This window comes from Anabrus simplex, chromosome 7, assembly GCF_040414725.1.
Source record: "Anabrus simplex isolate iqAnaSimp1 chromosome 7, ASM4041472v1, whole genome shotgun sequence".
Taxonomy (NCBI): domain Eukaryota; kingdom Metazoa; phylum Arthropoda; class Insecta; order Orthoptera; family Tettigoniidae; genus Anabrus; species Anabrus simplex.
Window position 1 is genome coordinate 172,142,036 of NC_090271.1, and position 22,309 is coordinate 172,164,344.

Genomic DNA, 22,309 nt, shown 5'->3' on the forward strand with positions numbered 1-22,309 from the left:
GCAACAGGGGTGGACAAATGGCAGTAATAAAACCGAGTTCATGTTTGTCATCTGTACAGGCGTATACCATAAGCTAATGTCCATGCCTACAGTCATAAAAAGATATCGCACCCGGGTGGGATCGAACCACCAACTTTGGGTTAACATCGGAACGCGCTCACCGATTGCGCCACGGAGGCGTGCTCATAGCAAAAATAAAACCGATTTTATATTTTTCCTCTGTACACGAGTATCCCATTACCTAATATCCATGACTACTGTCGTAACACCTCATCGCCCCCCGTTGGAATCGAAACAGTAACCTTTCGGTTAACAGTCGATTGCGCCACAGGGGTGGACATATGGCAGTAATAAAACCGAGTTCATGTTTGTCATCTGTACAGGCGTATACCATACGGTAATGTCCATGACTACAATCATAAAATGATATCGCCCCCGGGTGGGATCGAACCACCAACCTTTCGGTTAACAGCCGAACGCGCTAACCGATTGCGCCACAAAAGGCGTGCGAACAACAAAAATAAAACCGAGTTCATTTCTGTCCTCTGTACAAGAGTATACCATAACTTAATGTCCATGACTACTGTCGTAAGACCATATAGCCAACCGGGTGGAATCGAAGCAATAACCTTTCGGTTAACAGTCGATTGCGCCACAGGGGTGGACAAATGTCAGTAATAAGACCGAGTTCATGTTTGTCATCTGTACAGGCGTATACTGTAAGCTAATGTCCATGCCTACAGTCATAAAATGATATCGCCCCCGGGTGGGATCGATCCACAAAACTTTCGGTTAACAGCCGAACGCGCTAACCGATTGCGCCACGGAGGCGTGCAGCAAGCAAAAATGTAACCGAGTTCATTTTTCTCCTGTGTACAAGAATATCCCATAACATAATGTCCATGACTACTGTCGTAAAACCACATCGCCACCCGGGTGGAATCGAACAGTAACATTCGGTTAACAGACGATTGCGCCACAGAGGTGGGCAAATGACAGTAATAAAACCGAGTTCATGTTTGTCATCTGTACAGGCGTATACCATAAGCTAATATCCATGACTACAATCATTAAATGTTATCGCCACCGGGTGGGATCGAACCACCAACCTTGCGGTTAACAGCCGAACGCGCTAACCGATTGCGCCACGGAGGCGTGCAAGAAGCAAAAATAAAACCGTGTTAATTTTTCTCCTCTGTACTTGTGTATCCCATAACCTAATATCCATTACTACTATCGAAAACCACATCGCCCCCCTTGTGGGATCGTCCCACCAACCTTTGGGTTACCAGCAGAACGCGCTAACCGATTGCGCCACAGAGGCGTGCTACAAGCAAAAATAAAATCGAGTTTATACCTCCTCTGTACAAGAATATCCCTCAACCTAATGTCCATGTCTACTGTCGTAAAACAATATCGCCACCCGGGAGCAATCGAACAAATAACCTTTCGGTTAACGGCCGATTGCGCCACAGAGGGCACAAATGGCACGAATAAAATCGAGTTCATGTTTTTGCATCTGTACAGGCGTATACCATATGCTAATGTCCATGACTACAGACAGTCATAAAATGATAACGCCATCGGATGGGATCGAACCAACAACCTTTCGGTTTACAGCCGAACGCGCCTACCGATTGCGCCATGGAGGCGCGCGACAAGCAAAAATAAACCCGTGTTTATTTTTCTCCTCTGTACAAGAATATCCCATAACCTAATGTCCATGACCACTGTCGTAAAACAATATCGCCACCCGGGTGGAATCGAACAAATAACCTTTCGGTTAACAGCGGATTGCGCCACAGAGGCGGACAAATGGCAGTAATAAAACCGAGTTCATGTTTGTCATCTGTACAGGTGTATACCATAAGCTAATATCCATGACTAAAGTCATAAAATGATATCGCCCCCGGGTGGGATCGCACCACCAACCTTTCGGTTAACAGCCGAACGCGCTAACCGATTGCGGCACGGAGGCGTGCTCATCGCAAAAATTAAACCGAGTTTATATTTTTCCTCTGTACACGAGTATCCCATTACCTAATATCCATGACTACTGTCGTAACACCACATCGCCACCCGGGTGGAATCGAACAAATAACCTTTCGGTTAACAGACGATTGCGCCACAGAGGCGGGCAAATGGCAGTAATAAAACCGAGTTCATGTTTGTCATCTGTACAGGCGTATACCATAAGCTAATATCCATGACTACAGTCATAAAATGATATCGCCCCCGGGTGGGATCGCACCACCAACCTTTCGGTTAACAGCCGAACGCGCTAACCGATTGCGCCACGGAGGCGTGCTCATAGCAAAAATAAAACCGTGTTCATTTTTCTCCTCTGTACAAGAATATCCCATAACCTAATGTCCATGACTACTGTCGTCAAACCATATCGCTCCCCGGGTGGAATCGAACGAAGAACCTTTGGGTTAACAGCCGATTGCACCACAGAGGCGGACAAATTGCAGTATTAAAAAAGAGATCATGTTTGTCATCTGTACAGGCGTATACCATAAGCTAATGTCCATGCCCACAGTCATAAAATGGTATCGCCACCGGGTGGGGTCGAACCACCATCCTTTAGGATAACAGCCGAACGCGCTAACCGATTGCGCCACAAAAGGCGTGCGAAAAACAAAAATAAAACCGAGTTCATTTCTGTCCTCTGTACAAGAGTATACCATTACCTAATATCCATGACTACTGTCGTGTGACCATATAGCCAACCGGGTGGAATCGAAGCAATAACCTTTCGGTTAACAGTCGATTGCGCCACAGGGGTGGACAAATGTCAGTAATAAGACCGAGTTCATGTTTGTCATCTGTACAGGCGTATACCGTAAGCTAATGTCCATGCCTACAGTCGTAAAATGATATCGCCCCCGGGTGGGATCGAACCACCAACCTTTCGGTTAACAGCCGAACGCGCTAACCGATTGCGCTACGGAGGCGTGCAACAAGCAAAAATGTAACCGAGTTCATTTTTCTCCTGTGTACAAGAATATCCCATAACATAATGTCCATGACTACTGTCGTAAAACCACATCGCCACCCGGGTGGAATCGAACAGTAACCTTTCGGTTAACAGACGATTGCGCCACAGAGGCGGGCAAATGGCAGTAATAAAACCGAGTTCATGTTTGTCATCTGTACAGGCGTATGCCATAAGCTAATATCCATGACTACAATCATTAAATGTTATCGCCACCGGGTGGGATCGATCTACCATCCTTTCGGTTAACAGCCGAACGCGCTAACCGATTGCGCCACGGAGGCGTGCAAGAAGAAAAATAAAACCGTGTTAATTTTTCTCCTCTGTACTTGAGTATCCCATAACCTAATATCCATGACTTTTATCGAAAACCACATCGCCCCCCTTCTGGGATAGAACCACCAACCTTCCGGTTAACAGCCGAACGCGCTAACCGATTGCGCCACGGAGGCGTGCAAGAAGCAGAAATAAAACCGTGTTCATTTCTCTCCTCTGTACAAGAATATCCCATAAACTAATCTCCATGACCACTGTCGAAAACCATATCGCCACCCGGGTGGAATCGAACCAATAACCTTTCGGTTAACAGCCGGTTGCGCCACAGAGGCGGACAAATGGCAGTCATAACACCGAGTTCGTGTTTGTCATCTGTACAGGCATATACCATAAGCTAATATCCATGACTACAGTCATAAAATGTTATCGCCACCGGGTGGGGTCGAACCACCAACCTTTCGGTTAACAGCCGAACGCGCTAACCGATTACGCCACGGAGGCGGGTTCTTAGCAAAAATAAAACCGTGTTCATTTCTCTCCTCTGTACAAGAATATCCCATAACCTAATATCCATGACTACTATCGAAAACCACATCGCCCCCCTTGTGGGATCGAACCACCAACCTTCGGGTTACCAGCCGAACGCGCTAACCGATTGCGCCACAGAGGCGTGCTGCAAGCAAAAATAAAATCGAGTTCACACCTCCTCTGTACAAGAATATCCCACAACCTAATGTCCATGTCTAGTGTCGTAAAACCATATCGCCAGCCGGGTGCAATCGAACAAATAACCTTTCGGTTAACGGCCGATTGCGCCACAGAGGGGGACAAATGGCACTAACACAACCGAGTTCATGTTTTTGCATCTGTACTGGCGTATACCATAAGCTAATGTACATGACTACAGACAGTCATAAAATGATATCGCCATCGGATGGGATCGAACCACCAACCTTTCGGTTTACAGTCGAACGCGCTAGCCGATTGCGCCATGGAGGCGCGCAACAAGCAAAAATAAAACCGTGTTTTTTTTTCTGCTCTGTACAAGAATATCCCATAACCTAATGTCCATGACCACTGTCGTAAAACAATATCGCCACCCGGGTAGAATCGAAGCAATAACCGTTCGGTTAACAGTCGATCGCGCCACAGGGGTGGACAAATGGCAGTAATAAAACCGAGTTCATGTTTGTCATCTGTACAGGCGTATACCATAAGCTAATGTCCATGCCTACAGTCATAAAACGATATCGCCCCCGGGTGGGATCGAACCACCAACCTTTCGGTTAACAGCCGAACGCGCTAACCGATTGCGCCACGGAGGCGGGCTCATAGCAAGAATAAAACCGAGTTTATATTTTTCCTCTGTACACGAGTATCCCATTACCTAATATCCATGACTACTGTCGTAACACCACATCGCCACCCGGGTGGAATCGAACAAATAACCTTTCGGTTAACAGCCGATTGCGCCACAGAGGCGGGCAAATGGCAGTAATAAAACCGAGTTCATGTTTGTCATCTGTACAGGCGTATACCATAAGCTAATATCCATGACTACAGTCATAAAATGTTATCGCCACCGGGTGTGATCGAACCACCAACCTTTCGGTTAACAGCCGAACACGCTAACCGATTGCGCCACGTAGGCGTGCAAGAAGCAAAAATAAAACCGTGTTCATTTTTCTCCTCTGTACAAGAATATCCCATAACATAATGTCCATGACTACTGTTGCCCCCCGGGTGGAATCGAACGAATAACCTTTCGGTTAACAGCCGATTGCGCCACACAGGCGGACGAATGGCAGTAATAAAACCGAGTTCATGTTTGTCATCTGTGCAGGCGTATACCATAAGCTAATATCCATGACTACAGTCATAAAATGATGTCGCCCCCGGGTGGTATCGAGCCACCAACCTTTAGGATAACAGCCGAACGCGCTAACCGATTGCGCCACAAAAGGCGTGCGAACAACAAAAATAAAACCGAGTTCATTTCTGTCCTCTGTACAAGAGTATACCATAACTTAATGTCCATGACTACTGTCGTAAGACCATATAGCCAACCGATTGGAATCGAAGCAATAACCTTTCGGTTAACAGTCGATTGCGCCACAGGGGTGGACAAATGTCAGTAATAAGACCGAGTTCATGTTTGTCATCTGTACAGGCGTATAAAAAATGCTAATATCCATGACTAAAATCATAAAATATTATCGCCACCGGGTGTGATCGAACCACCAACCTTTCGGTTAACAGCCGAACGCGCTAACCGATTGCGCCACGGTGGCGTGCAAGAAGCAAAAATAAAACCGTGTTCATTTTTCTCCTTTGTACAAGAATATCCCATAACCTAATGTCCATGACTACTGTCCTAAAACCATATCGCCCCCTGGGTGGAATCGAAGGAATAACCATTCGGTTAACAGCCGATTGCGCCACAGAGGCGGACAAATGGCAGTAATAAAACCGAGTTCATGTTTGTCATCTGTACAGGCGAATACAATAAGCTAATATCCATGACTAAAGTCATAAAATGTTACCGCCACCGGGTGGGATCGAACCACCAACCTTTCGGTTAACAGCCGAACGCGCTAACCGATTGCGCCACGGAGGCGCGTAAGAAGCAGAAATAAAACCGTGTTCATTTCTCTCCTCTGTACAAGAATATCCCATAACCTAATGTCCATGACCACTGTCGAAAACCATATCGCCACCCGGGTGGAATCGAACCAATAACCTTTCGGTTAACAGCCGATTGCGCCACAGAGGCGGACAAATGGCAGTAATAACACCGAGTTCGTGTTTGTCATCTGTACAGGCGTATACCATAAGCTAATATCCATGACTACAGTCATAAAATGTTATCGCCACCGGGTGGGGTCGAACCACCAACCTTTCGGTTAACAGCCGAACGCGCTAACCGATTGCGCCACGGAGGCGTGCTCATAGCAAAAATAAAACCGTGTTCATTTCTCTCCTCTGTACAAGAATATCCCATAACCTAATATCCATGACTACTATCGAAAACCACATCGCCCCCCTTGTGGGATCGAACCACCAACCTTCGGGTTACCAGCCAAACGCGCTAACCGATTGCGCCACGGAGGCGTGCTCGTAGCAAGAATAAAACCGAATTTATATTTTTCCTCTGTACACGAGTATCCCATTACCTAATATCCATGACTACTGTCGTAACACCACATCGCCACCCGGGTGGAATCGAACAAATAACCTTTCGGTTAACAGCCGATTGCGCCACAGAGGCGGGCAAATGGCAGTAATAAAACCGAGTTCATGTTTGTAATCTGTACAGGCGTATACCATAAGCTAATATCCATGACTACAGTCATAAAATGTTATCGCCACCGGGTGGGATCGAACCACCAACCTTTCGGTTAACAGCCGAACGCGCTAACCGATTGCGCCACGGAGGCGTGCAAGAAGCAGAAATAAAACCGTGTTCATTTTTCTCCTCTGTACAAGAATATCCCATAACCTAATGTCCATGACCACTGTCGAAAAACTAATCGCCACCCGGGTGGAATCGAACCAATAACCTCTCGGTAAACAGCCGATTGCGCCACAGAGGCGGACAAATGGCAGTAATAACACCGAGTTCGTGTTTGTCATCTGTACAGGCGTATACCATAAGCTAATATCCATGACTACAGTCATAAAATGTTATCGCCACCGGGTGGGATCGAACCACCAACCTTTCGGTTAACAGCCGAACGCGCTAACCGATTGCGCCACGGAGGCGTGCAAGAAGCAGAAATAAAACCGTGGTCATTTTTCTCCTCTGTACAAGAATATCCCATAACCTAATGTCCATGACTACTGTCGTAAAACCATATCGCCCCCCGGGTGGAATCGAACGAATAACCTTTCGGTTAACAGCCGGTTGCGCCACACAGGCGGACGAATGGCAGTAATAAAACCGAGTTCATGTTTGTCATCTGTACAGGCGTATACCATAAGGTAATATCCATGACTACAGTCATAAAATGATATCGCCTCCGGGAGGGATCGATCCACCAACCTTTCGGTTAACAGCCGAACGCGCCAACCGATTGCGCCACGGAGGCGTGCAAAAAGCTGAAGTAGAAACGAGTTCATATTTGTCCTCTGTACACGAGTATCCCATTACCTAATATCCATTACTACTGTCGTAACACAACATCGCCTTCGGTTGGAATCGAACCAGTAACCTTTCGGTTAACAGTCGATTGCGCCACAGTGGTGGACAAATGGCAGTAATAAAACCGAGTTCATGTTTGTCATCTGTTCAGGCGTATACCATACGGTAATGTCCATGACTACAGTCATAAAATGATGTCGCCCCGGGGTGGTATCGAACCACCAACCTTTAGGATAACAGCCGAACGCGCTAACCGATTGCGCCACAAAAGGCGTGCGAACAACAAAAATAAAACCGAGTTCATTTCTGTCCTCTGTACAAGAGTATACCATAACTTAATGTCCATGACTACTGTCGTAAGACCATATAGCCAACCGATTGGAATCGAAGCAATAACCTTTCGCTTAACAGTCGATTGCGCCACAGGGGTGGACAAATGTCAGTAATAAGACCGAGTTCATGTTTGTCATCTGTACAGGCGTATAAAAAATGCTAATATCCATGACTAAAATCATAAAATGTTGTCGCCACCGGGTGTGATCGAACCACCAACCTTTCGGTTAACAGCCGAACGCGCTAACCGATTGCGCCACGGTGGCGTGCAAGAAGCAAAAATAAAACCGTGTTCATTTTTCTCCTTTGTACAAGAATATCCCATAACCTAATGTCCATGACTACTGTCCTAAAACCATATCGCCCCCTGGGTGGAATCGAAGGAATAACCATTCGGTTAACAGCCGATTGCGCCACAGAGGCGGACAAATGGCAGTAATAAAACCGAGTTCATGTTTGTCATCTGTACAGGCGAATACAATAAGCTAATATCCATGACTAAAGTCATAAAATGTTACCGCCACCGGGTGGGATCGAACCACCAACCTTTCGGTTAACAGCCGAACGCGCTAACCGATTGCGCCACGGAGGCGCGTAAGAAGCAGAAATAAAACCGTGTTCATTTCTCTCCTCTGTACAAGAATATCCCATAACCTAATATCCATGACTACTATCGAAAACCACATCGCCCCCCTTGTGGGATCGAACCACCAACCTTCGGGTTACCAGCCAAACGCGCTAACCGATTGCGCCACGGAGGCGTGCTCGTAGCAAGAATAAAACCGAATTTATATTTTTCCTCTGTACACGAGTATCCCATTACCTAATATCCATGACTACTGTCGTAACACCACATCGCCACCCGGGTGGAATCGAACAAATAACCTTTCGGTTAACAGCCGATTGCGCCACAGAGGCGGGCAAATGGCAGTAATAAAACCGAGTTCATGTTTGTAATCTGTACAGGCGTATACCATAAGCTAATATCCATGACTACAGTCATAAAATGTTATCGCCACCGGGTGGGATCGAACCACCAACCTTTCGGTTAACAGCCGAACGCGCTAACCGATTGCGCCACGGAGGCGTGCAAGAAGCAGAAATAAAACCGTGTTCATTTTTCTCCTCTGTACAAGAATATCCCATAACCTAATGTCCATGACCACTGTCGAAAAACTAATCGCCACCCGGGTGGAATCGAACCAATAACCTCTCGGTAAACAGCCGATTGCGCCACAGAGGCGGACAAATGGCAGTAATAACACCGAGTTCGTGTTTGTCATCTGTACAGGCGTATACCATAAGCTAATATCCATGACTACAGTCATAAAATGTTATCGCCACCGGGTGGGATCGAACCACCAACCTTTCGGTTAACAGCCGAACGCGCTAACCGATTGCGCCACGGAGGCGTGCAAGAAGCAGAAATAAAACCGTGGTCATTTTTCTCCTCTGTACAAGAATATCCCATAACCTAATGTCCATGACTACTGTCGTAAAACCATATCGCCCCCCGGGTGGAATCGAACGAATAACCTTTCGGTTAACAGCCGGTTGCGCCACACAGGCGGACGAATGGCAGTAATAAAACCGAGTTCATGTTTGTCATCTGTACAGGCGTATACCATAAGGTAATATCCATGACTACAGTCATAAAATGATATCGCCTCCGGGAGGGATCGATCCACCAACCTTTCGGTTAACAGCCGAACGCGCCAACCGATTGCGCCACGGAGGCGTGCAAAAAGCTGAAGTAGAAACGAGTTCATATTTGTCCTCTGTACACGAGTATCCCATTACCTAATATCCATTACTACTGTCGTAACACAACATCGCCTTCGGTTGGAATCGAACCAGTAACCTTTCGGTTAACAGTCGATTGCGCCACAGTGGTGGACAAATGGCATAATAAAACCGAGTTCATGTTTGTCATCTGTGCAGGCGTATACCATACGGTAATGTCCATGACTACAGTCATAAAATGATGTCGCCCCGGGGTGGTATCGAACCACCAACCTTTAGGATAACAGCCGAACGCGCTAACCGATTGCGCCACAAAAGGCGTGCGAACAACAAAAATAAAACCGAGTTCATTTCTGTGCTCTGTACAAGAGTATACCATAACTTAATGTCCATGACTACTGTCGTAAGACCATATAGCCAACCGATTGGAATCGAAGCAATAACCTTTCGCTTAACAGTCGATTGCGCCACAGGGGTGGACAAATGTCAGTAATAAGACCGAGTTCATGTTTGTCATCTGTACAGGCGTATAAAAAATGCTAATATCCATGACTAAAATCATAAAATGTTATCGCCACCGGGTGTGATCGAACCACCAACCTTTCGGTTAAGAGCCGAACGCGCTAACCGATTGCGCCACGGTGGCGTGCAAGAAGCAAAAATAAAACCGTGTTCATTTTTCTCCTTTGTACAAGAATATCCCATAACCTAATGTCCATGACTACTGTCCTAAAACCATATCGCCCCCCGGGTGGAATCGAAGGAATAACCATTCGGTTAACAGCCGATTGCACCACAGAGGCGGACAAATGGCAGTAATAAATCCGAGTTCATGTTTGTCATCTGTACAGGCGTATACCATAAGGTAATATCCATGACTACAGTCATAAAATGATATCGCCTCCGGGAGGGATCGATCCACCAACCTTTCGGTTAACAGCCGAACGCGCCAACCGATTGCGCCACGGAGGCGTGCAAAAAGCTGAAGTAGAAACGAGTTCATATTTGTCCTCTGTACACGAGTATCCCATTACCTAATATCCATGACTACTGTCGTAACACAACATCGCCTTCGGTTGGAATCGAACCAGTAACCTTTCGGTTAACAGTCGATTGCGCCACAGTGGTGGACAAATGGCAGTAATAAAACCGAGTTCATGTTTGTCATCTGTGCAGGCGTATACCATACGGTAATGTCCATGACTACAGTCATAAAATGATGTCGCCCCGGGGTGGTATCGAACCACCAACCTTTAGGATAACAGCCGAACGCGCTAACCGATTGCGCCACAAAAGGCGTGCGAACAACAAAAATAAAACCGAGTTCATTTCTGTCCTCTGTACAAGAGTATACCATAACTTAATGTCCATGACTACTGTCGTAAGACCATATAGCCAACCGATTGGAATCGAAGCAATAACCTTTCGCTTAACAGTCGATTGCGCCACAGGGGTGGACAAATGTCAGTAATAAGACCGAGTTCATGTTTGTCATCTGTACAGGCGTATACCATAAGCTAATATCCATGACTAAAATCATAAGATGTTATCGCCACCGGGTGTGATCGAACCACCAACCTTTCGGTTAACAGCCGAACGCGCTAACCGATTGCGCCACGGAGGCGTGCAGCAAGCAAAAATGTAACCGAGTTCATTTTTCTCCTGTGTACAAGAATATCCCATAACATAATGTCCATGACTACTGTCGTAAAACCACATCGCCACCCGGGTGGAATCGAACAGTAACCTTTCGGTTAACAGACGATTGCGCCACAGAGGCGGACAAATGCCAGTAATAACACCGAGTTCATGTTTGTCATCTGTACAGGCGTATACCATAAGCTAATATACATGACTACAGTCATAAAATGATATCGCCAACGGGTGTGACCGAACCTCCAACCTTTCGGTTAACAGCCGAACGCGCTAATCGATTGCGCCACGGAGGCGTGCAAGTAGCAGAAATAAAACCGTGTTCATTTTTCTGCTCTGTACAAGAATATCCCATTACCTAATATCCGTGACTACTGTCGTAACACCACATCGCCACCCGGGTGGAATCGAACAAATAACCTTTCGGTTAACAGCAGATTGCGCCACAGAGGCGGGCAAATGGCAGTAATAAAACCGAGTGCATGTTTGTCATCTGTACAGGCGTATACCATAAGCTAATATCCATGACTACAGTCATAAAATGTTACCGCCACTGGGTGTGATCGAACCACCAACCATTCGGTTAACAGCCGAACACGCTAACCGATTGCGCCACGGAGGCGTGCAAGAAGCAAAAATAAAACCGTGTTCATTTTTCTCCTCTGTACAAGAATATCCCATAATATAATGTCCATGACTACTGTTGCCCCCCGGGTGGAATCGAACGAATAACCTTTCGCTTAACAGCCGATTGCGCCACACAGGCGGACAAATGGCAGTAATAAAACCGAGTTCATGTTTGTGATCTCTACAGGCGTATACCATAAGCTAATGTCCATGACTACAGTCATAAAATTTTATCGTCGCCGGTGGAATCGAACCACCAAACCTTCGGTTAACAGCCGAACGCGCTAACCGACTGCGCCACGAAGATGTACAAGTATCAGAAATAAAACCGAGTTCATATTTGCCCTCTGTACAAGAATATCCCATAACCGAATATCCATGACTTCTGTCGTAAAACCATATCGCCCCCCGGGTGGAATCGAAGCAATAACATTTCGGTTAAAAGCCGATTGCGCCACAGGGGCGGACAAATGGTAGTAATAAAACCGAGTTCGTGTTTGTCATCTGTACAGGCGTATACCATAAGCTAATATCCATGACTACAGTCATAAAATGTTATCGCCACCGGGTGGGATCGAACCACCAACCTCTCGGTAAACAGCCGATTGCGCCACAGAGGCGGACAAATGGCAGTAATAACACCGAGTTCGTGTTTGTCACCTGTACAGGCGTATACCATAAGCTAATATCCATGACTACAGTCATAAAATGTTACCGCCACCGGGTGGGATCGAACCACCAACCTTTCGGTTAACAGCCGAACGCGCTAACCGATTGCGCCACGGAGGCGTGCTCATAGCAAAAATAAAACCGTGTTCACTTTTCTCCTCTGTACAAGAATATCCCATAACCTAATGTCCATGACTACTGTCGTAAAACCATATCGCTCCCCGGGTGGAATCGAACGAATAACCTTTCGGTTAACAGCCGATTGCGCCACAGGGGTGGACAAATGGCAGTAATAAAACCGAGTTCGTGTTTGTCATCTGTACAGGCGTATACCATAAGCTAATATCCATGACTACAGTCATAAATTTTATCGCCACCGGGTGGGATCAAACCACCAACCTTTCGGTTAACAGCCGAACGCGCTAACCGATTGCGCCACGGAGGCGTGCTCATAGCAAAAATAAAACCGTGTTCATTTTTCTGCTCTGTACAAGAATATCCCATAACCTAATGTCCATGACTACTGTCGTAAAACCATATCGTTCCCCGGGTGGAATCGAACCAATAACCTTTCGGTTAACAGCCGATTGCGCCACACAGGCGGACAAATGGCAGTAATAAAACCGAGTTCATGTTTGTGATCTCTACAGGCGTATACCATAAGCTAATATCCATGACTACAGTCATAAAATTTTATCGCCACCGGGTGGGATCGATCCACCAACGTTTTGGTTAACAGCCGAACGCGCTAACCGATTGCGCCACGGAGGCGTGCAAAAAGCAGAAATAGAACCGAGTTCATATTTGTCCTCTGTACAAGAATATCGCATAACATAATGTCCATGACTACTGTCGTGAAACCATATCGCCCCCCGGGAGGAATCGAAGCAATAACCTTTCGGTTAACAGTCGATTGCGCAACAGGGGTGGACAAATGGCAGTAATAAAACCGAGTTCATGTTTGTCATCTGTACAGGCGTATACCATAAGCTAATGTCCATGCCTACAGTCATAAAAAGATATCGCACCCGGGTGGGATCGAACCACCAACCTTTGGGTTAACAGCCGAACGCGCTCACCGATTGCGCCACGGAGGCGTGCTCATAGCAAAAATAAAACCGATTTTATATTTTTCCTCTGTACACGAGTATCCCATTACCTAATATCCATGACTACTGTCGTAACACCACATCGCCCCCCGTTGGAATCGAAACAGTAACCTTTCGGTTAACAGTCGATTGCGCCACAGGGGTGGACAAATGGCAGTAATAAAACCGAGTTCATGTTTGTCATCTGTACAGGCGTATACTGTAAGCTAATGTCCATGCCTACAGTCATAAAATGATATCGCCCCCGGGTGGGATCGATCCACAAAACTTTCGGTTAACAGCCGAACGCGCTAACCGATTGCGCCACGGAGGCGTGCAGCAAGCAAAAATGTAACCGAGTTCATTTTTCTCCTGTGTACAAGAATATCCCATAACATAATGTCCATGACTACTGTCGTAAAACCACATCGCCACCCGGGTGGAATCGAACAGTAACATTCGGTTAACAGACGATTGCGCCACAGAGGCGGGCAAATGACAGTAATAAAACCGAGTTCATGTTTGTCATCTGTACAGGCGTATACCATAAGCTAATATCCATGACTACAATCATTAAATGTTATCGCCACCGGGTGGGATCGAACCACCAACCTTGCGGTTAACAGCCGAACGCGCTAACCGATTGCGCCACGGAGGCGTGCAAGAAGCAAAAATAAAACCGTGTTAATTTTTCTCCTCTGTACTTGTGTATCCCATAACCTAATATCCATGACTACTATCGAAAACCACATCGCCCCCCTTGTGGGATCGTCCCACCAATTTTTGGGTTACCAGCCGAACGCGCTAACCGATTGCGCCACAGAGGCGTGCTACAAGCAAAAATAAAATCGAGTTTATACCTCCTCTGTACAAGAATATCCCTCAACCTAATGTCCATGTCTACTGTCGTAAAACAATATCGCCACCCGGGAGCAATCGAACTAATAACCTTTCGGTTAACGGCCGATTGCGCCACAGAGGGCACAAATGGCACGAATAAAATCGAGTTCATGTTTTTGCATCTGTACAGGCGTATACCATATGCTAATGTCCATGACTACAGACAGTCATAAAATGATAACGCCATCGGATGGGATCGAACCAACAACCTTTCGGTTTACAGCCGAACGCGCTAACCGATTGCGCCATGGAGGCGCGCGACAAGCAAAAATAAACCCGTGTTTATTTTTCTCCTCTGTACAAGAATATCCCATAACCTAATGTCCATGACCACTGTCGTAAAACAATACCGCCACCCGGGTGGAATCGAACAAATAACCTTTCGGTTAACAGCGGATTGCGCCACAGAGGCGGACAAATGGCAGTAATAAAACCGAGTTCATGTTTGTCATCTGTACAGGTGTATACCATAAGCTAATATCCATGACTAAAGTCATAAAATGATATCGCCCCCGGGTGGGATCGCACCACCAACCTTTCGGTTAACAGCCGAACGCGCTAACCGATTGCGCCACGGAGGCGTGCTCATCGCAAAAATAAAACCGAGTTTATATTTTTCCTCTGTACACGAGTATCCCATTACCTAATATCCATGTCTACTGTCGTAACACCACATCGCCACCCGGGTGGAATCGAACAAATAACCTTTCGGTTAACAGACGATTGCGCCACAGAGGCGGGCAAATGGCAGTAATAAAACCGAGTTCATGTTTGTCATCTGTACAGGCGTATAGCATAAGCTAATATCCATGACTAAAGTCATAAAATGGTACCGCCACCGGGTGGGATCGAACCACCAACCTTTCGGTTAACAGCCGAACGCGCTAACCGATTGCGCCACGGAGGCGTGCAAGAAGGTAAAATAAAACCGTGTACATTTTTCTCCTCTGTACAAGAATATTCCATAACCTAATGTCCATGACCACTGTCGAAAATCATATCGCCACCCGGGTGGAATCGAAACAATAACCTTTCGGTTAACAGCCGATTGCGCCACAGAGGCGGACAAATGGCAGTAATAACACCGATTTCGTGTTTGTCATCTGTACAGGCGTATACCATAAGCTAATATCCATGACTACAGTCATAAAACATTATCGCCACCGGGTGGGGTCGAACCACCAACCTTTCTGTTAAAAGCCGAACGCGCTAACCGATTGCGCCACGGACGCGTGCTGATAGCAAAAATAAAACCGTGTTCATTTCTCTCCTCTGTACAAGAATATCCCATAACCTAATGTCCATGACTACTGTCGTAAAACCATATCGCCCCCCGGGTGGAATCGAACGAATAACCTTTCGGTTAACAGCCGATTGCGAAACACAGGCGGACGAATGGCAGTAATAAAACCGAGTTCATGTTTGTCATCTGTACAGGCGTATACCATAAGCTAATATCCATGACTACAGTCATAAAATGGTATCGCCACCGGGTGGGGTCGATCCACCAACCTTTGGGTTAACAGCCGAACGCGCTAACCGATTGCGCCACGGAGGCGTTTTCATAGCATGAATAAAACCGATTTTATATTTTTCCTCTGTACAAGAGTATCCCATTACCTAATATCCATGACTACTGTCGTGACACCACATCGCCCCCCGTTGGAATCGAAACAGTAACCTTTCGGTTAACGGTCGATTGCGCCACAGGGGTGGACAAATGGCAGTAATAAAACCGAGTTCATGTTTGCCATCTGTACAGGCATATACCATAAGGTAATGTCCATGACTACAGTCAAAAAATGATATCGCCCCCGGGTGGGATCGAACCATCAACCTTTCGGTTAACAGCCGAACGCGCTAACCGATTGCGCCACGGAGGCGTGCAAGAAGCATATATTAAACCGTGTTCATTTTTCTCCTCTGTACAAGAATATCCCCTAACCTAATATCCATCACTACTGTCGTAAAACCATATCGCTCCCCGGGTGGAATCGAACGAAGAACCTTTCGGTTAACAGCCGATTGCACCACAGAGGCGGACAAATGGCAGTAATAAAAAAGAGTTCTTGTTTGTCATCTGTACAGGCTTATACCATAAGCTAATATCCATGACTGCAGTCATAAAGTGATATCGCCACCGGGTGGGATCGAACCACCAACATTTCGGTTAACAGCCGAACGCGCTAACCGATTGCGCCACGTTGGCGTGCAAAAGACAGAAATAGAACCGACTTCATATTTGTCCTCTGTACAAGAATATCCCATAACATAATGTCCATGACTACTGTTGCCCCCCGGGTGGAATCGAACGAATAACCTTTCGGTTAACAGCCGATTGCGCCACACAGGCGGACAAATGGCAGTAATAAAACCGAGTTCATGTTTGTCATCTGTACAGGCGTATACCATAAGCTAATATCCATGACTACAGTCATAAAATGTTATCGCCACCGGGTGGGATCGAACCACCAACCTTTCGGTTATCAGCCGAACGCGCTAACCGATTGCGCCACGGAGGCGTGCAAGGAGGTAACATAAAAGCGTGTTCATTTTTCTCCTCTGTACAAGAATATCCCATAACCTAATGTCCATGACCACTGTCGAAAATCATATCGCCACCCGGGTGGAATCGAAGCAATAACCTTTCGGTTAACAGTCGATTGCGCCACTGGGGTGGACAAATGGCAGTAATAAAACCGAGTTCGTGTTTGTCATCTGTACAGGCGTATACCATAAGCTAATGTCCATGACTACAGACAGTCTTAAAATGATAAGGCCATCGGATGGGATCGAACCAACGACCTTTCGGTTTACAGCCGAACGCGCTAACCGATTTCGCCACGGAGGCGTGCAAGAAGCAAAAATAAAACCGTGTTCATTTTTCTCCTCTGTACAAGAATATCCCATAACCTAATGTCCATGACTACTGTCCTAAAACCATATCGCCCCCGGGTGGAATCGAACGAATAACCTTTCGGTTAACAGCCGATTGCGCCACACAGGCGGACGAATGGCAGTAATAAAACCGAGTTCGTGTTTGTCATCTGTACAGGCGTATACCATAAGCTAATATCCATGACTACAGTCATAAAATATTATCGCCACCGGGTGGGATCAGACCACCAACCGTTCGGTTAACAGCCGAACGCGCTAACCGATTGCGCCATGGAGGCGCGCGAGAAGCAAAAATAAACCCGTGTTTATTTTTCTCCTCTGTACAAGAATATCCCATAACCTAATGTCCATGACCACTGTCGTAAAACAATATCGCCACCCGGATGGAATCGAACAAATAACCTTTCGGTTAACAGCCGATTGCGCCACAGAGGCGGCCAAATGACAGTAATAACACCGAGTTCATGTTTGTCATCTGTACAGGCGTATACCATAAGCTAACATCCATGACTAAAGTCATAAAATGTTATCGCCACCGGGTGTGATCGAACCAACTACCTTTCGGTTAACAGCCGAACGCGCTAACCGACTGCGCCACGGAGGCGTGCAAGAAGCAAAAAGAAAACCGTGTTCATTTTTCTCCTCTGTACAAGAATATCCCATAACCTAATGTCCATGACTACTGTCCTAAAACCACATCGCCCGCCGGGTGGAATCGAGGGAGTAACCGTTCGGTTAACAGCCGATTGCGCCACAGAGGCGGACAAATGGCAGTAATAACACCGAGTTCATGTTTGTCATCAGTACTGGCGTATACCATAAGCTAATGTCCATGCCTACAGTCATAAAATGATATCGACACCGGGTGGGATCGAACCACCAACCTTTCGGTTAACAGCCGAACGCGCTAACCGATTGCGCCACGGAGGCGTGCTCGTGGCAAATATAAAACCGAGTTTATATTTTTCCTCTGTACACGAGTATCCCATTACCTAATATCCATGACTACTGTCGTAACACCACATCGCCACCCGGGTGGAATCGAACAAATAACCTTTCGGTTAACAGCCGATTGCGCCACAGAGGCGGGCAAATGGCAGTAATAAAACCGAGTTCATGTTTGTCATCTGTACAGGCGTATACCATAAGGTAATGTCCATGACTACAGTCATAAAATGTTATCGCCACCGGGAGGGATCGAACCACCAACCTTTCGTTTAACAGCCGAACGGGCCACGGAGGCGTGCAAGAAGGAAAAATAAAACCGTGTTCATTTTTCTCCTCTGTACAGAATATCCCATAACATAATGTCCATGACTACTGTTGCCCCCCGGGTGGAATCGAACCAATAACCTTTCGGTTAACAGCCGATTGCGCCACACAGGCGAACAAATGGCAGTAATAAAACCGAGTTCATGTTTGTCATCTGTACAGGCGTATACCATAAGCTAATATCCATGACTACAGTCATAAAAAGGTTATCGCCACCGGGTGGGATCGAACCACCAGCCTTTCGGTTAACAGCCGAACGCGCTAACCGATTGCGCCACGGAGGCGTGCAAGAAGGTAAAATAAAAGCGTGTTCATTTTTCTCCTCTGTACAAGAATATCCCATAACCTAATGTCCATGACTACTGTCGTAAAACCATATCGCCCCCCGGGTGGAATCGAACGAATAACCTTTCGGTTAACAGCCGTTTGCGCCACACAGGCGGACGAATGGCAGTAATAAAACCGAGTTCATGTTTGTCATCTGTACAGGCGTATACCATAAGCTACTGTCCATGCCTAGAGTCATGAAATGATATCGCCCCCGGGTGGGATCGAACCACCAACCTTTGGGTTAACAGCCGAACGCGCTAACCGATTGCGCCACGCAGGCGTGCTCATAGCAAAAATAAAATGGATTATATATTTTTCCTCTGTACACGAGTATCCCATTAGCTAATATCCATGACTACTGTCGTAACACCACATCGCCCCCCGTTGGAATCGTAGCAATAACCTTTCAACAGTCGATTGCGCCACATGGGTGGACAAATGGCAGTAGTAAAACCGAGTTCATGTTTGTCATCTGTACAGGCGTATATCATAAGCTAATGTCCATGACTAAAGTCATAAAATGTTATCGCCACCGGGTGGGATCGAACCACCAACTTTTCGGTTAACAGCCGAACGCGCTAACCGATTGCGCCACGGATGCGTGCAAGAAGGAAAAATAAAACCGTGTTCATTTTTCTCCTCTGTACAGAATATCCCATAACATAATGTCCATGACTACTGTTGCCCCCCGAGTGGAATCGAACGAATAACCTTTCGGTTAACAGCCGATTGCGCCACACAGGCGGACAAATGGCAGTAATATAACCGAGTTCATGTTTGTCATCTGTACAGGCGTATACCATAAGCTAATATCCATGACTACAGTCATAAAATGTTATCGCCACCGGGTGGGGTCGAACCACCAACCTTTCGGTTAACAGCCGAACGCGCTAACCGATTGCGCCACGGAGGCGTGCTCATAGCAAAAATAAAACCGTGTTCGTTTCTCTCCTCTGTACAAGAATATCCCATAACCTAATATCCATGTCTACTATCGAAAACCACATCGCCCCCCTTGTGGGATCGAACCACCAACCTTCGGGTTACCAGCCGAACGCGCTAACCGATTGCGCCACAGAGGCGTGCTACAAGCAAAAATAAAATCGAGTACATACCTCCTCTGTACAAGAATATCCCACAACCTAATGTCCATGTCTACTGTCGTAAAACCATATCGCCACCCGGGTGCAATCGAACAAATAACCTTTCGGTTAACAGTCGATTGCGCCACAGGGGTGGACAAATGGCAGTAATAAAACCGAGTTCATGTTTGTCATCTGTACAGGCGTATATCATAAGCTAATGTCCATGACTAAAGTCATAAAATGTTATCGCCACCGGGTGGGATCGAACCGCCAACCTTTCGGTTAACAGCCGAACGCTCTAACCGATTGCGCCACGGAGGCGTGCTCATAGCAAAAATAAAACCGTGTTCATTTTTCTCTTCTGTACAAGAATATCCCATAACCTAATGTCCATGACTACTGTCGTAAAACCATATCGCCCCCCGGGTGGAATCGAACGAATAACCTTTCGGTTAACAGCCGATTGCGCCACACAGGCGGACGAATGGCAGTAATAAAACCGAGTTCATGTTTGTCATCTGTACAGGCGTATACCATAAGCTAATATCCATGACTACATTCATAAAATGATATCGCCACCGGGTGGGATCGATCCACCAACCTTTCGGTTAACAGCCGAACGCGCTAACCGATTGCGCCACGGAGGCGTGCAAGAAGCAGAAATAGAACCGAGTTCATATTTGTCCTCTGTACAAGAATATCGCATAACATAATGTCCATGACTACTGTCGTAAAACCATATCGCCCCCCGGGTGGAATCGAAGCAATAACCTTTCGGTTAACAGTCGATTGCGCCACAGGGGTGGACAAATGGCAGTAATAAAACCGAGTGCATGTTTGTCATCTGTACAGGCGTATACCATAAGCTAATGTCCATGCCTACAGTCATAAAATGATATCGCCCCCGGGTGGGATCGAACCACCAACCCTTGGGTTAACAGCCGAACGCGCTAAACGATTGCGCCACGGAGGCGTGCTCATAGCAAAAATAAAACCGATTTTATATTTTTCCTCTGTACACGAGTATCCCATTACCTAATATCCATGACTACTGTCGTAACACCACATCGCCCCCCGTTGGAATCGAACCAGTAACCTTTCGGTTAACAGTCGATTGCGCCACAGGGGTGGACAAATGGCAGTAATAAAACCGAGTTCATTTTTGTCATCTGTACAGGCGTATACCATAAGGTAATGTCCATGACTACAGTAATAAAATGATACCGCCCCCGGGTGGGATGGAACCACCAACCTTTCGGTTAACAGCCGAACGCGCTAACCGATTGCGCCACGGAGGCGTGCAACAAGCGAAAATATAACGGAGTTCATTTTTCTCCTGTGTACAAGAATATCCCATAACATAATGTCCATAACTACTGTCGTAAAACCATATCGCCACCCGGGTGGAATCGAACAAATAACATTTCGGTTAACAGCCGATTGCGCCACAGAGGCGGGCAAATGGCAGTAATAAAACCGAGATCATGTTTATCATCTGTACAGGCGTATACCATAAGCTACTATCCATGACTACAATCATAGATTATTATCGCCACCGGGTGGGTTCGAACCACCAACATTTCGTTAACAGCCGAACGCGCTAACCGATTGCGCCACGGAGGCGTGCAAGAAGCATAAATTAAACCGTGTTCATTTTTCTCCTCTGTACAAGAATATCCCATAACCTAATGTCCATGACTACTGTCGTAAAACCATATCGCTCCGCGGGTGGAATCGAACGAAGAACCTTTGGGTTAACAGCCGATTGCACCACAGAGGCGGACAAATGGCAGTATTAAAAAAGAGATCATGTTTGTCATCTGTACAGGCGTATACCATAAGCTAATATCCATGACTAAAGTCATAAAATGTTATCGACACCGGGTGTGATCGAACCACCAACCTTTTGGTTAACAGCCGAACGCGCTAACCGATTGCGCCACGGAGGCGTGCAAGAAGCAAAAATAAAACCTTGTTCATTTATCTCCTCTGTACAAGATTTTCCCATAACCTAATGTCCATGACTACTGTCCTAAAACCATATCGCCCCCCGGGTGGAATCGAAGGAATAACCTTTCGGTTAACAGCCGATTGCGCCACAGAGGCGGACAAATGGCAGTAATAAAACCGATTTCATGTTTGTCATCTGTACAGGCGAACACAATAAGCTAATATCCATGACAAAAGTCATAAAATGTTATCGCCACCGGGTGGGATCGAACCACCAACCTTTCGGTTAACAGCCGAACGCGCTAACCGATTGATCCACGGAGGCGTGCAAGAAGCAGAAATAAAA

At 46.5% G+C, this 22,309-nt stretch overlaps 50 non-coding genes across 50 annotated transcripts; all 50 read right to left on the reverse strand.

Annotated features, from left to right (window-relative positions):
• Window positions 1-430: 430 nt before the first annotated feature.
• Window positions 431-505, reverse strand: TRNAN-GUU (transfer RNA asparagine (anticodon GUU)). The gene has a single exon. It is a non-coding gene; the product is annotated as a tRNA-Asn (tRNA).
• Window positions 506-757: 252 nt separating this feature from the next.
• TRNAN-GUU (transfer RNA asparagine (anticodon GUU)) lies at window positions 758-831 on the reverse strand. The gene has a single exon. It is a non-coding gene; the product is annotated as a tRNA-Asn (tRNA).
• Window positions 832-1,081: 250 nt separating this feature from the next.
• TRNAN-GUU (transfer RNA asparagine (anticodon GUU)) lies at window positions 1,082-1,155 on the reverse strand. The gene has a single exon. It is a non-coding gene; the product is annotated as a tRNA-Asn (tRNA).
• A 749-nt stretch (window positions 1,156-1,904) lies between these two features.
• On the reverse strand, window positions 1,905-1,978 carry TRNAN-GUU (transfer RNA asparagine (anticodon GUU)). The gene has a single exon. It is a non-coding gene; the product is annotated as a tRNA-Asn (tRNA).
• Window positions 1,979-2,230: 252 nt separating this feature from the next.
• On the reverse strand, window positions 2,231-2,304 carry TRNAN-GUU (transfer RNA asparagine (anticodon GUU)). The gene has a single exon. It is a non-coding gene; the product is annotated as a tRNA-Asn (tRNA).
• A 579-nt stretch (window positions 2,305-2,883) lies between these two features.
• TRNAN-GUU (transfer RNA asparagine (anticodon GUU)) lies at window positions 2,884-2,957 on the reverse strand. Its single transcript has one exon. It is a non-coding gene; the product is annotated as a tRNA-Asn (tRNA).
• A 251-nt stretch (window positions 2,958-3,208) lies between these two features.
• On the reverse strand, window positions 3,209-3,282 carry TRNAN-GUU (transfer RNA asparagine (anticodon GUU)). The gene has a single exon. It is a non-coding gene; the product is annotated as a tRNA-Asn (tRNA).
• Window positions 3,283-3,701: 419 nt separating this feature from the next.
• TRNAN-GUU (transfer RNA asparagine (anticodon GUU)) lies at window positions 3,702-3,775 on the reverse strand. The gene has a single exon. It is a non-coding gene; the product is annotated as a tRNA-Asn (tRNA).
• A 750-nt stretch (window positions 3,776-4,525) lies between these two features.
• Window positions 4,526-4,599, reverse strand: TRNAN-GUU (transfer RNA asparagine (anticodon GUU)). Its single transcript has one exon. It is a non-coding gene; the product is annotated as a tRNA-Asn (tRNA).
• A 252-nt stretch (window positions 4,600-4,851) lies between these two features.
• TRNAN-GUU (transfer RNA asparagine (anticodon GUU)) lies at window positions 4,852-4,925 on the reverse strand. The gene has a single exon. It is a non-coding gene; the product is annotated as a tRNA-Asn (tRNA).
• A 566-nt stretch (window positions 4,926-5,491) lies between these two features.
• On the reverse strand, window positions 5,492-5,565 carry TRNAN-GUU (transfer RNA asparagine (anticodon GUU)). Its single transcript has one exon. It is a non-coding gene; the product is annotated as a tRNA-Asn (tRNA).
• Window positions 5,566-5,817: 252 nt separating this feature from the next.
• Window positions 5,818-5,891, reverse strand: TRNAN-GUU (transfer RNA asparagine (anticodon GUU)). The gene has a single exon. It is a non-coding gene; the product is annotated as a tRNA-Asn (tRNA).
• A 251-nt stretch (window positions 5,892-6,142) lies between these two features.
• On the reverse strand, window positions 6,143-6,216 carry TRNAN-GUU (transfer RNA asparagine (anticodon GUU)). Its single transcript has one exon. It is a non-coding gene; the product is annotated as a tRNA-Asn (tRNA).
• A 421-nt stretch (window positions 6,217-6,637) lies between these two features.
• TRNAN-GUU (transfer RNA asparagine (anticodon GUU)) lies at window positions 6,638-6,711 on the reverse strand. Its single transcript has one exon. It is a non-coding gene; the product is annotated as a tRNA-Asn (tRNA).
• Window positions 6,712-6,962: 251 nt separating this feature from the next.
• TRNAN-GUU (transfer RNA asparagine (anticodon GUU)) lies at window positions 6,963-7,036 on the reverse strand. Its single transcript has one exon. It is a non-coding gene; the product is annotated as a tRNA-Asn (tRNA).
• A 252-nt stretch (window positions 7,037-7,288) lies between these two features.
• On the reverse strand, window positions 7,289-7,362 carry TRNAN-GUU (transfer RNA asparagine (anticodon GUU)). Its single transcript has one exon. It is a non-coding gene; the product is annotated as a tRNA-Asn (tRNA).
• A 578-nt stretch (window positions 7,363-7,940) lies between these two features.
• Window positions 7,941-8,014, reverse strand: TRNAN-GUU (transfer RNA asparagine (anticodon GUU)). Its single transcript has one exon. It is a non-coding gene; the product is annotated as a tRNA-Asn (tRNA).
• A 252-nt stretch (window positions 8,015-8,266) lies between these two features.
• On the reverse strand, window positions 8,267-8,340 carry TRNAN-GUU (transfer RNA asparagine (anticodon GUU)). The gene has a single exon. It is a non-coding gene; the product is annotated as a tRNA-Asn (tRNA).
• Window positions 8,341-8,761: 421 nt separating this feature from the next.
• TRNAN-GUU (transfer RNA asparagine (anticodon GUU)) lies at window positions 8,762-8,835 on the reverse strand. The gene has a single exon. It is a non-coding gene; the product is annotated as a tRNA-Asn (tRNA).
• A 251-nt stretch (window positions 8,836-9,086) lies between these two features.
• TRNAN-GUU (transfer RNA asparagine (anticodon GUU)) lies at window positions 9,087-9,160 on the reverse strand. Its single transcript has one exon. It is a non-coding gene; the product is annotated as a tRNA-Asn (tRNA).
• Window positions 9,161-9,412: 252 nt separating this feature from the next.
• On the reverse strand, window positions 9,413-9,486 carry TRNAN-GUU (transfer RNA asparagine (anticodon GUU)). The gene has a single exon. It is a non-coding gene; the product is annotated as a tRNA-Asn (tRNA).
• A 577-nt stretch (window positions 9,487-10,063) lies between these two features.
• On the reverse strand, window positions 10,064-10,137 carry TRNAK-CUU (transfer RNA asparagine (anticodon GUU)). The gene has a single exon. It is a non-coding gene; the product is annotated as a tRNA-Lys (tRNA).
• Window positions 10,138-10,389: 252 nt separating this feature from the next.
• TRNAN-GUU (transfer RNA asparagine (anticodon GUU)) lies at window positions 10,390-10,463 on the reverse strand. The gene has a single exon. It is a non-coding gene; the product is annotated as a tRNA-Asn (tRNA).
• A 578-nt stretch (window positions 10,464-11,041) lies between these two features.
• On the reverse strand, window positions 11,042-11,115 carry TRNAN-GUU (transfer RNA asparagine (anticodon GUU)). Its single transcript has one exon. It is a non-coding gene; the product is annotated as a tRNA-Asn (tRNA).
• Window positions 11,116-11,692: 577 nt separating this feature from the next.
• Window positions 11,693-11,766, reverse strand: TRNAN-GUU (transfer RNA asparagine (anticodon GUU)). The gene has a single exon. It is a non-coding gene; the product is annotated as a tRNA-Asn (tRNA).
• Window positions 11,767-12,002: 236 nt separating this feature from the next.
• TRNAN-GUU (transfer RNA asparagine (anticodon GUU)) lies at window positions 12,003-12,078 on the reverse strand. Its single transcript has one exon. It is a non-coding gene; the product is annotated as a tRNA-Asn (tRNA).
• Window positions 12,079-12,486: 408 nt separating this feature from the next.
• On the reverse strand, window positions 12,487-12,560 carry TRNAN-GUU (transfer RNA asparagine (anticodon GUU)). The gene has a single exon. It is a non-coding gene; the product is annotated as a tRNA-Asn (tRNA).
• Window positions 12,561-12,811: 251 nt separating this feature from the next.
• Window positions 12,812-12,885, reverse strand: TRNAN-GUU (transfer RNA asparagine (anticodon GUU)). The gene has a single exon. It is a non-coding gene; the product is annotated as a tRNA-Asn (tRNA).
• Window positions 12,886-13,137: 252 nt separating this feature from the next.
• TRNAN-GUU (transfer RNA asparagine (anticodon GUU)) lies at window positions 13,138-13,211 on the reverse strand. The gene has a single exon. It is a non-coding gene; the product is annotated as a tRNA-Asn (tRNA).
• Window positions 13,212-13,463: 252 nt separating this feature from the next.
• Window positions 13,464-13,537, reverse strand: TRNAN-GUU (transfer RNA asparagine (anticodon GUU)). Its single transcript has one exon. It is a non-coding gene; the product is annotated as a tRNA-Asn (tRNA).
• A 251-nt stretch (window positions 13,538-13,788) lies between these two features.
• Window positions 13,789-13,862, reverse strand: TRNAN-GUU (transfer RNA asparagine (anticodon GUU)). Its single transcript has one exon. It is a non-coding gene; the product is annotated as a tRNA-Asn (tRNA).
• Window positions 13,863-14,112: 250 nt separating this feature from the next.
• Window positions 14,113-14,186, reverse strand: TRNAN-GUU (transfer RNA asparagine (anticodon GUU)). Its single transcript has one exon. It is a non-coding gene; the product is annotated as a tRNA-Asn (tRNA).
• A 423-nt stretch (window positions 14,187-14,609) lies between these two features.
• Window positions 14,610-14,683, reverse strand: TRNAY-GUA (transfer RNA asparagine (anticodon GUU)). Its single transcript has one exon. It is a non-coding gene; the product is annotated as a tRNA-Tyr (tRNA).
• A 252-nt stretch (window positions 14,684-14,935) lies between these two features.
• TRNAN-GUU (transfer RNA asparagine (anticodon GUU)) lies at window positions 14,936-15,009 on the reverse strand. Its single transcript has one exon. It is a non-coding gene; the product is annotated as a tRNA-Asn (tRNA).
• A 252-nt stretch (window positions 15,010-15,261) lies between these two features.
• On the reverse strand, window positions 15,262-15,335 carry TRNAN-GUU (transfer RNA asparagine (anticodon GUU)). Its single transcript has one exon. It is a non-coding gene; the product is annotated as a tRNA-Asn (tRNA).
• Window positions 15,336-15,912: 577 nt separating this feature from the next.
• TRNAN-GUU (transfer RNA asparagine (anticodon GUU)) lies at window positions 15,913-15,986 on the reverse strand. The gene has a single exon. It is a non-coding gene; the product is annotated as a tRNA-Asn (tRNA).
• A 251-nt stretch (window positions 15,987-16,237) lies between these two features.
• Window positions 16,238-16,311, reverse strand: TRNAN-GUU (transfer RNA asparagine (anticodon GUU)). Its single transcript has one exon. It is a non-coding gene; the product is annotated as a tRNA-Asn (tRNA).
• A 252-nt stretch (window positions 16,312-16,563) lies between these two features.
• On the reverse strand, window positions 16,564-16,637 carry TRNAN-GUU (transfer RNA asparagine (anticodon GUU)). The gene has a single exon. It is a non-coding gene; the product is annotated as a tRNA-Asn (tRNA).
• Window positions 16,638-16,876: 239 nt separating this feature from the next.
• TRNAI-GAU (transfer RNA asparagine (anticodon GUU)) lies at window positions 16,877-16,950 on the reverse strand. Its single transcript has one exon. It is a non-coding gene; the product is annotated as a tRNA-Ile (tRNA).
• Window positions 16,951-17,856: 906 nt separating this feature from the next.
• TRNAN-GUU (transfer RNA asparagine (anticodon GUU)) lies at window positions 17,857-17,930 on the reverse strand. Its single transcript has one exon. It is a non-coding gene; the product is annotated as a tRNA-Asn (tRNA).
• A 252-nt stretch (window positions 17,931-18,182) lies between these two features.
• On the reverse strand, window positions 18,183-18,256 carry TRNAN-GUU (transfer RNA asparagine (anticodon GUU)). Its single transcript has one exon. It is a non-coding gene; the product is annotated as a tRNA-Asn (tRNA).
• A 552-nt stretch (window positions 18,257-18,808) lies between these two features.
• TRNAN-GUU (transfer RNA asparagine (anticodon GUU)) lies at window positions 18,809-18,882 on the reverse strand. The gene has a single exon. It is a non-coding gene; the product is annotated as a tRNA-Asn (tRNA).
• Window positions 18,883-19,134: 252 nt separating this feature from the next.
• On the reverse strand, window positions 19,135-19,208 carry TRNAN-GUU (transfer RNA asparagine (anticodon GUU)). The gene has a single exon. It is a non-coding gene; the product is annotated as a tRNA-Asn (tRNA).
• A 247-nt stretch (window positions 19,209-19,455) lies between these two features.
• TRNAN-GUU (transfer RNA asparagine (anticodon GUU)) lies at window positions 19,456-19,529 on the reverse strand. The gene has a single exon. It is a non-coding gene; the product is annotated as a tRNA-Asn (tRNA).
• A 238-nt stretch (window positions 19,530-19,767) lies between these two features.
• TRNAN-GUU (transfer RNA asparagine (anticodon GUU)) lies at window positions 19,768-19,841 on the reverse strand. Its single transcript has one exon. It is a non-coding gene; the product is annotated as a tRNA-Asn (tRNA).
• A 419-nt stretch (window positions 19,842-20,260) lies between these two features.
• Window positions 20,261-20,334, reverse strand: TRNAN-GUU (transfer RNA asparagine (anticodon GUU)). Its single transcript has one exon. It is a non-coding gene; the product is annotated as a tRNA-Asn (tRNA).
• Window positions 20,335-20,586: 252 nt separating this feature from the next.
• On the reverse strand, window positions 20,587-20,660 carry TRNAN-GUU (transfer RNA asparagine (anticodon GUU)). The gene has a single exon. It is a non-coding gene; the product is annotated as a tRNA-Asn (tRNA).
• Window positions 20,661-20,912: 252 nt separating this feature from the next.
• Window positions 20,913-20,986, reverse strand: TRNAN-GUU (transfer RNA asparagine (anticodon GUU)). Its single transcript has one exon. It is a non-coding gene; the product is annotated as a tRNA-Asn (tRNA).
• A 251-nt stretch (window positions 20,987-21,237) lies between these two features.
• TRNAN-GUU (transfer RNA asparagine (anticodon GUU)) lies at window positions 21,238-21,311 on the reverse strand. Its single transcript has one exon. It is a non-coding gene; the product is annotated as a tRNA-Asn (tRNA).
• Window positions 21,312-22,214: 903 nt separating this feature from the next.
• On the reverse strand, window positions 22,215-22,288 carry TRNAN-GUU (transfer RNA asparagine (anticodon GUU)). The gene has a single exon. It is a non-coding gene; the product is annotated as a tRNA-Asn (tRNA).
• Window positions 22,289-22,309: the final 21 nt, after the last annotated feature.